Consider the following 9,699-nt stretch of genomic DNA (forward strand, 5'->3'; position numbering starts at 1 on the left):
TCTTGAAGCACAAAATAAGGCTATAAATTAATAATGGGCACACTACTCATTTATAGGAGACATAGGAAAATAACCTGCTAAGTTCAGAATGTGGACAATTCTACAAGCCAAATGACCAGAATTGTGGTAAGAAGACAGTGGGAAAATTATAGGAGCCTTAAAGACTAAATGCATCCTTGTCTGGATTGTTTCAAACAAACCAACTGTAAAGCACCAGGAGAAATCAGAGTAATTTTAACACCAATAGGATATCTGATATTAAGAAAATGTTAGTTGTCAAGCCTGTGCGCCACAACTACTGAGCCTGCGCTCTAGAGCCCGCGAGCCACAACTACTGAAGCCCACGTGCCTAGAGCCCGTGCTCTGCAACAAGAGAAGCCACTGCAATAAGAAGCCCACGCACCACCATGAAGAGTAGCCCCCGTTCGCCACATCTAGAGAAAACCCACGTGCAGCAAAGAAAACCCAATGCAGCCAAAAATAAATAAAATAAATTAATTTTAAAAAAAGAAAGAAAATGTTAGTTGTTTAGGTGTGATAATGGTGTTATGGTTAGGGATCTCTACCCCTAGGTGAAACATTTATGGATGAAATAAGTCTGGGATTAGCTTTAAATTAATCCGGGAAATGGAGAGGGTGTTCCCAGGTGAAATAAGAGTGGTCCACAGATTGATAATTGTTGAAGTTGGGCTATGGGTTTGAGGACATCTATTATACTATCTCTGTACTAATGTATTTGAATCATAAAACATCCTAAAAAATAAAATCCCACACCCAGAAAAAAATTTAAAGGTAGTACACCTCACCTCAGTATCAGGAACTCTATCTTCTACTCCTTTGAGAGGGAGACTGTAAGGAAGCCAGCCTCTAGGACACCCATGCCGACCTTGGGATGGGAATATGGCAAAAGGCATTTTCAAGCCAAATTCGAAGAAACGTTAGTTCCCACTTTCCTTCTCGAACCTTAAATCTAGCAAGTGGAGTGGAAGCAAAGCCTCATGGTTAAGAACACGCCAGGGCCAAAACACCTGGGGTGGAATCTTGGCTCCTTCAACACCCGCTCTGTGATTCAGGCAAGTTTACCTAACCTTTCAGAACCTATTTTCCCATCTTTAAGGGACTGCCAGGAATTAAATGAGTAACACTTGTTACCTGTTTTGAAGAGTGCCTGGCCCAAGGTTAAATACTATATGAGTAATTTTTAAAAATTCTAACAAATGGGGACTTCCCTGGTGGTCCAGTGGGTAAGACTCCATGCTCCCAATGTAGGGGGCCCGGGTTCAATCCCTAGTCAGGGAAGTAGATCCCACATGCATGCCACAACTAAGAAGTCCACATGCCGCAACTAAAGATCCCGCATGCCACAACGAAGATCCCACGTGCTGCAACTAAGACCTGGTGCAGCCTAAATAAATAAATAAATATTAAAAAAATAATAATTCTCTAAAAAAAAAATTCTAACAAATGATTTGCTATTTAACACTCTTGCCAGACTAGAGCTAAGGTTAAAAAAAGGGAAGGAAGAAGGGAGTCTTAGAGAAGGACACAGGAACGTAACAGAAGCTGCAACATGCTTTCATCCCCATTACACTAATGTGGTGTTACTGAGGTTGGGAGTCCCTGACATGCAAGTTTAATTCAGGTCCTAATTAAAGGCATACGTCTGAACTCTAAAATCAGAGAAACCCAGGAAGACAACTGCATTAGTTCCAGCAATCTAAAGACAAAGACAAGCCTAAGAGGATTCCTCTCTGTGCCCACACGCCATTCAAAAGGATGCTTCAGTGCAACCCAGCAACCCCTAGAAGGTGACTGAAGTCAGCCACCGGCCAGGAGTGTGGGCAGTAAAGCGTCTGAGGTTCCAGGGCTGAGTAGGTGAGCCGTAGGATAGTGCAGTTGCTAAAGCCTGTCTCTGGTAAATTTAATCATGTTCATTTCATAGTCACCAGGGAGAACTCAGCATTCCAAAGAAACCCATAAAACCGAGAGGTGTTGTCACTGGGCAACATAATGGAAGGACAAATTAAAAGTAGCCAGTGTAAGGCAGATTAACATGTACAGTGAGTAACTTCTGGAATGGTCAGACTTATTGTCAAGACACAAGTCAAACAAATTACTATATGAAAAGGAAAACAAAGTAGCTACGGTAATTATATTGATGGTGAGGCAGTTTTCTGGGAAATATTTAACATAGTCTTTATGCTGATAATTACTGAACTATAAAAAGGTGTATGGAAAAATCAAAAAAACTTAGTATTTCAGCTTACAGGTCTTCCACCTCCCCGTTTCAGTATCCATTTCCCTCCATTTCACAGTCTCCAGTAATGCATTTAGAAATATGATAATCTTTTCTGGGCTAAGAATACAGTAGAAAGGATTTCCTACATAATCTAATGATCTCTGTGACTGTTTTCCCACTCAGTCACAGAGAGATCATTTGTCTCTCACTTTGACATAACCCAGTGGTTCCCATAATTTGCCACACATTAGAATTAACTGAAGAGAAAAAAAATCCCTGTGTGCAGGTCACACCCTAAACCAATTAAATCAGAATGCCTGGGAGTGGGAGTCAGACATCAGTATTTTTTTTTGTTTTTTAAAATTTTTTAATTTAATTTAATTTTTTTTTTTATACAGCAGGTTCTTATTAGTCATCAATTTTATACACATCAGTGTATACATGTCAATCCCAATCGCCCAATTCATCATACCACCATCCCCACCCCACCATGGCTTTCCCCCTTGGTGTCCATACGTTTGTTCTCTACATCTGTGTCTCAACTTCTGCCCTAAAAACGGTTCATCTGTACCATTTTTCTAGATTCCACATACATGCGTTAGTATACGATATTTGTTTTGCTCTTTCTGATGTACTTCACTCTGTAGACAGTCTCTAGATCCATCCACGTCTCAACATGTGACCCAATTTCATTCCTTTTTATGGCTGAGTAATATTCCATTGTATATATGTACCACATCTTCTTTATCCATTCGTCTGTCGATGGGCATTTAGGTTGCTTCCATGACCTGGCTATTGTAAATAGTGCTGCATTGAACATTGGGGTGCATGCGTCTTTTTGAATTATGGTTTTCTCTGGGTATATGCCCAGTAGTCGGATTGCTGGATCATATGGTAATTCTATTTTTAGTTTTTTAAGGAACCTCCATACTGTTCTCCATAGTGGCTGTACCAATTTACATTCCCACCAACAGTGCAAGAGGGTTCCCTTTTCTCCACACCCTCTCCAGCATTTGTTGTTTGTAGATGTTCTGATGATGCCCATTCTAACTGGTGTGAGGTGATACCTCATTACAGTTTTGATTTGCATTTCTCTAATAATTAGTGATGTTGAGCTGCTTTTCATATGCTTCTTGGCCATCTGTATATCTTCTTTGGAGAAATGTCTATTTAGGTGTTCTGCCCATTTTTGGATTTGGTTGTTTCTTTAATATTTAGCTGCATGAGCTGTTTATATATTTTGGAGATTAATCCTTTGTCCGTTGATTTGTGTGCAAATATTTTCTCCCATTCTGAGGGTTGTCTTTTCATCTTGTTTATGATTTCCTTTGCTGTGCAAAAGCTTTGAAGTTTCATTAGGTCCCATTTGTTTATTTTTGTTTTTATTTCCATTACTCTAGGAGGTGGATCAAAAAAGATCTTGCTGTGATTTATGTCAAAGAGTGTTCTTCCTATGTTTTCCTCCAAGAGTTTTATAGTGTCTGGTCTTACATTTAGGTCTCGAATCCATTTTGAGTTTATTTTCGTGTATGGTGTTAGGGAGTGTTCTAATTTCATTCTTTTACATGTAGCTGTCCAGTTTTCCCAGCACCACTTATTGAAGAGACTGTCTTCTCCATTGTATATCCTTGCCTCCTTTGTCATAGATTAGTTGACCATAGGTGCGTGGGTTTAACTCTGGGCTTTCTTTCTTTTTCCATTGATCTATGTTTCTGTTTTTGTGCCAGTACCATATTGTCTTGATTACTGTAGCTTTGTAGTGTAGTCTGAAGTCAGGGAGTCTGATTCCTCCAGCTCCGTTTTTCTTCCCTCAAGACTGTTTTGGCTATTCGGGGTCTTTTGTGTCTCCATACAAATTTTAAGATTTTTTGTTATAGTTCCGTAACAAATGCCATTGGTAATTTGATAGGCATTGCACTGAATTTGTAGATTGCTTTGAGTAGTATAGTCATTTTCACAATATTGATTCTTCCAATCCAAGAACATGGTATATCTCTCCATCTGTTGATATCATCTTTAATTCCTTTCATCAGTGTCTTATAGTTTTCTGCATACAGGTCTTTTGTCTCCCTAGGTAGGTTTATACCTAGGTATTTTATTCTTTTTGCTGCAATGGTAAATGGAAGTGTTTTCCTTAATTTCTCATTCAGATTTTTCATCATTAGTGTATAGGAATGCAAGAGATTTCTGTACATTAATTTTGTATCCTGCAAATTTACCAAATTCATTGATTAGCTCTACTAGTTTTCTGGTGGCATTTTAAGGATTCTCTATGTATAGTATCATGTCATCTGTAAACAGTGACAGTTTTACTTCTTCTTTTCCAATTTGTATTCCTTTTTCTTCTCTGATTGCCGTGGCTAGAACTTCCAAAACTATGTTGAATAATAGTGGTGAGAGGATTTGCATATATTGAAGAATCCTTGCATCCCTGGGATAAATCCCACTTGATCATGGTGTATGATCCTTTTAATGTGTTGTTGGATTCTGTTTTCTAGTATTGTGTTGAGGATTTTTGCATCTATATTCATCAGTCTGTAATTTTCTTTTTTTGTAGTATCTTTGTCTGGTTTTGGTATCAGGGTGATGGTGGCTTCATAGAATGAGTTTGGGAGTGTTCCTTCCTCTGCAATTTTTTGGAAGAGTTTGAGAAGGATGGGTGTTAGCTATTCTCTAAATGTTTGATAGAATTCACCTGTGAAGCCATCTGGTCCTGGACTTTTGTTTGTTGGAAGATTTTTAATCACAGTTTCAATTTCATTACTTGTGATTGGTCTGTTCATATTTTCGGTTTCTTCCTGGTTCAGTCTTGGAAGGTTATACCTTTCTAAGAATTTGTCCATTTTTTCCAGGTTGTCCATTTTATTGGCATAGAGTTGCTTGTAATCGTCTCTTAGGGTGCTTTGTATTTCTGCAGTGTCTGTTGTAACTTCTCCTTTTTCATTTCTAATTTTATTGATTTGAGTCCTCTCCCTCTTTTTCTTGATGAGCCTGGCTAATGGTTTATCAATTTTGTTTATCTTCTCAAAGAACCAGCTTTTAGTTTTATTGATCTTTGCTATTGTTTTCTTTGTTTCTATTTCATTTATTTCTGCTTTGATCTTTATGATTTCTTTCCTTCTGCTAACTTTGGGTTTTGTTTGTTCTTCTTTCTTAGTTCCTTTAGGTGTAAGGTTAGATTGTTTATTTGAGATTTTTCTTGTTTCTTGAGGTAGGATTGTATAGCTATAAACTTCCCTCTTAGAACTGCTTTTGCTGCATCCCATAGGTTTTGGGTTGTCGTGTTTTCATTGTCATTTGTCTCTAGGTATTTTTTGATGTCCTCTTTGATTTCTTCAGTGATCTCTTGGTTATTTAGTAACGTATTGTTTAACCCCCATGTGTTTGTGTTTTTTACGTTTTTCCCCTGTAATTCATTTCTAATCTCATAGCGTTGTGGTCAGAAAAGATGCTTGATATGATTTCAATTTACTTAAATTTACTGAGGCTTCATTTGTGACCCAAGATGTGATCTATCCTGGAGAATGTTCCATGCGCACTTGAGAAGGGAGTGTAATCTGCTGTTTTTGGATGGAATGTCCTATAAATATCAGTTAAATCTATCTGGTCTGTTGTGTCATTTAAAGCTTCTGTTTCCTTATTTATTTTCATTTTGGATGATCTGTCCATTGGAGTGAGGTGTTAAAGTCCCCTACTATTATTGTGTTACTGTCAATTTCCTCTTTCATAACTGTTAGCAGTTGCCTTATGTATTGAGGTGCTCGTATGTTGTGTGCATATATACTTATAATTGTTATATCTTCTTCTTGGATTGATCCCTTGATCATTATGTAGTGTCCTTCCTTGTCTCTTGTAACATTCTTTGCTTTAATGTCTATTTTATCTGATCTGAGTATTGCTACTTCAGCTTTCTTTTGATTTCCATTTGCATGGAATACCTTTTTCCATCCCCTCACTTTCAGTCTGTATGTGTCCCTAGGTCTGAAGTGGGTCTCTTGTAGACAGCATATATATGGGTCTTGTTCTTGTATCCATTCAGCAAGCCTGTGTCTTTTGGTTGGAGCATTTAATACATTCACATTTAAGTTAATTATCGATATGTATGTTCCTGTTACCATTTTCTTAATTGCTTTGGGTTTGTTTTTGTAGGTCCTTTTCTTCTCTTGTGTTTCCCACTTAGAGAAGTTCCTTTAGCATTTCTTGAAGAGCTCGTTTGGTGGTGCTGAATTCTCTTAGATTTTGCTTGTCTGTAAAACTTTTGATTTCTCCATCAAATCTGAATGAGATCCTTGCTGGGTAGAGTAATCTTGGTTGTAGGTTCTTCCCTTTCATCACTTTAAATATATCACGCCACTCCCTTCTGGCTTGTAGAGTTCCTGCTGAGAAATCAGCTGTTAACCTTATGGGAGTTCCCTTGTATGTTATTTGTTGTTTTTCCCTTACTGCTTTCAATAATTTTTCTTTGTCCTTAATTTTTGTCAATTTGATTACTATGTGTCTTGGCATGTTTCTCTTTGGGTTTATCCTGTATGGGACTCGCTGTGCTTCCTGGACTTGGGCGGCTATTTCCTTTCCCATGTTAGGGAAGTTTTTGACTATAATCTCTTCAAATATTTTCTCTGGTCCTTTCTCTCTCTCTCTCTCTTCTCCTTCTGGGACCCCTATAATGCAAATGTTGTTGCATTTAATGTTGTCCCAGAGGTCTCTTAGGCTGTCTTCATTTCTTTTCATTCTTTTTTCTTTATTCTGTTCCACAGCAGTGAATTCCACTATTCTGTCTTCCAGGTTACTTATCCGTTCTTCTGCCTCAGTTATTCTGCTATTGATTCCTCCTAGTGTAGTTTTCATTTCAGTTATTGTATTGTTCATCTCTGTTTGTTTGTTCTTTAATTCTTTTCGGTCTTTCTTAAACATTTCTTGCATCTTCTCGATCTTTGCCTCCATTCTTTTTCTGAGGTCCTGGCTCATCTTTACTATAATTATTCTGAATTCTTTTTTGGAAGGATGCCTATCTCCACTTCATTTAGTTGTTTTTCTGGGGTTTTATCTTGTTCCTTCATCTGGTACATAGCCCTCTGCCTTTTCATCTTTTCTATCTTTCTGTGAATGTGGTTTTTGTTCCACAGGCTGCAGGATTGTAGTTCTTCTTGCTTCTGTTGTCTGCCCTCTGATATATTGTTTTGATTGAACTCCTCCCACAGACATCAGTATTTTAAAAAAGATCTCCTGGTTATTCCAAAATGAAGCAGTTTGAGAACCATGGATGTAACCCATAGAGCTGCCTCACTTCTTTTTTTTTTTTTTTTTTTAAGAGCTATTCTTTTTTTTTTTTAATTTATTTATTTTTTATTTTTTTGGTTGTGTTGGGTCTTCGTTTCTCTGCGAGGGCTTTCTCTAGTTGTGGCAAGCGGGGGCCACTCTTCATCGCAGTGCGCGGGCCTCTCACTATCGTGGCCTCTCTTGTTGCGGAGCACAGGCTCCAGACGCGCAGGCTCAGTAGTTGTGGCTCACGGGCCTAGTTGCTCCACGGCATGTGGGATCTTCCCAGACCAGGGCTTGAACCCGTGGCCCCTGCATTAGCAGGCAGATTCTCAACCACTGCACCACCAGGGAAGCCCTGCCTCACTTCTTAAGAAGAAAATCGTTACAGGATAAAAACTTCAGCTGCAGTCTTCTTAGGGATGATACACTGGCTGAACTTTGGAGGTGAAAATCAAGGACACAGTCTCTGTCCCGAGGTAATGTTATGAGTTTCCATATGCTCACATTCAAAATTACCAATAGTTTATTTTGTACGTTTTGCCTCCTTACACAAAAAAGATTAAAAAATCAAAGTTTGAGTTTTCCGGAGAAAAAAAGGTAAAGTTATGCAACAGAAGTTAAGAGATGGTATAGAAAATTATTGCCACTTTGTCATAACAAAGGAAATGTAAATACCCAGGTTTAAGGTTTAAAACCCGAGAGCTTCAGTCAAAACTGCTCAGGTTTAAAGAAAAACAAAAAAAGAAGACCATGTTTCCTTAAATGGCACTGCAAATATGTAGAACATCATACTAAATATTTGCAATAAATTTTTTTAATAAATTTATTCTTATTTATTTATTATTGGCTCACTGGGTCCTCGTTGCTGCCGGGGGCCCGCGGTGCATGAACCTCTCACTGTGGTGGCCTCTGCTGTTATGGAGAATGGGCTCCAGGTGCACAGGCTTCAGTATTTGTGGCTGGTGGGCTCTAGAGCCCAGGCTCAGTAGTTGTGGTGCACGAGCCTAGTTTATCCATGGCATGCAGGATCCTCCCTGACCAGGGATCAAACCCGTGTCCTCTGCGTTGGCAGATGGATTCTCAACCACTGCGCTACCAGGCAAGTCCCTAAATATGTGCAATAAATTTTAAAAATCATCCCCTCAGTTGAATCTGCTACCCTTTTTAAGGAGAAAATGGCCACCTCCTTAGATGTTTTCACCTGATATTAAAGCTGTCTGCTCAGGCCTATTACCAATTAAGACAGACTATGGATGCCGCTTCTTTCATACTTACACACTATCTTCCATCATATTTGGAGACAAAGGATCTTATCCTTACACACAAGTTTCTTGCTGCCTGCTCTGACTGGATCCCTGTGGAGTGCAGTTGCAGGAGGGTGCTCAGTGGGGAGGATATTCACGGGTGAAATAAGAGTTGACAACTTAAGTTCAACCCATATTCTGTTACTATATCCAGTTATTGTCTAAAATGTTAGTTCTCACTTGGGTTATAATTTCAAAAGGCTTAAAATACCTTAATGATTTTATATATATATGTATGTTCGAAATCCTTGATGTGGATATAATCCCTTCTCATTGATTTTTAGATTATAAAAACACTTATTTAGAGCAGTTATTTATGTTCTTTGATTAATTTATTCTTCATAATATTCTTTACCTTTATATCAAGCTCTAGAAGCAATTCATTGGAATTCCCTTGTGGTCCAGGGGTTAGGACTTGGCACTTTCACTGCCAGGGCTGGGTTCAATTCCTGGTTGGGGAACTAAGACCCTGCAAGTTGCACAGCATGGCCAAAAAAAAAAAAAAAAAAAAAAACAAAAGAAGCAATTCATAACTTGCCTGCATTCTGAAGGCCCCATTATGCCTTGTCAAAGTAGCTGGGTGATAAATTAAAACTATTATACACCTGCAGTTTCAGGACACTGGTTATTAGAGCATCTGTGTATATGATTCTCTACTTCCTTGATTCTCCTTCCTAGCTCTGATTATCCAATTAAATTCTGTCTCCACTGTGTAATACTGATTCTTTTTTTTTAATTTTTAATTTTTAAAATTTTTTATTAAAAACTTTTTTTTGGCTGTGTTGGGTCTTCATTGCTGTTTGCGGGCTTTCTCTAGTTGCGGCGAGTGGGGACTATTCTTTGTTATGGTGTGTGGGCTTCTCATTGAGATGGCTTCTCTCGTTGCAGAGCACA

The sequence above is a fragment of the Balaenoptera ricei genome, chromosome 4, assembly GCF_028023285.1.
Source record: "Balaenoptera ricei isolate mBalRic1 chromosome 4, mBalRic1.hap2, whole genome shotgun sequence".
Taxonomy (NCBI): Eukaryota; Metazoa; Chordata; class Mammalia; order Artiodactyla; family Balaenopteridae; genus Balaenoptera; species Balaenoptera ricei.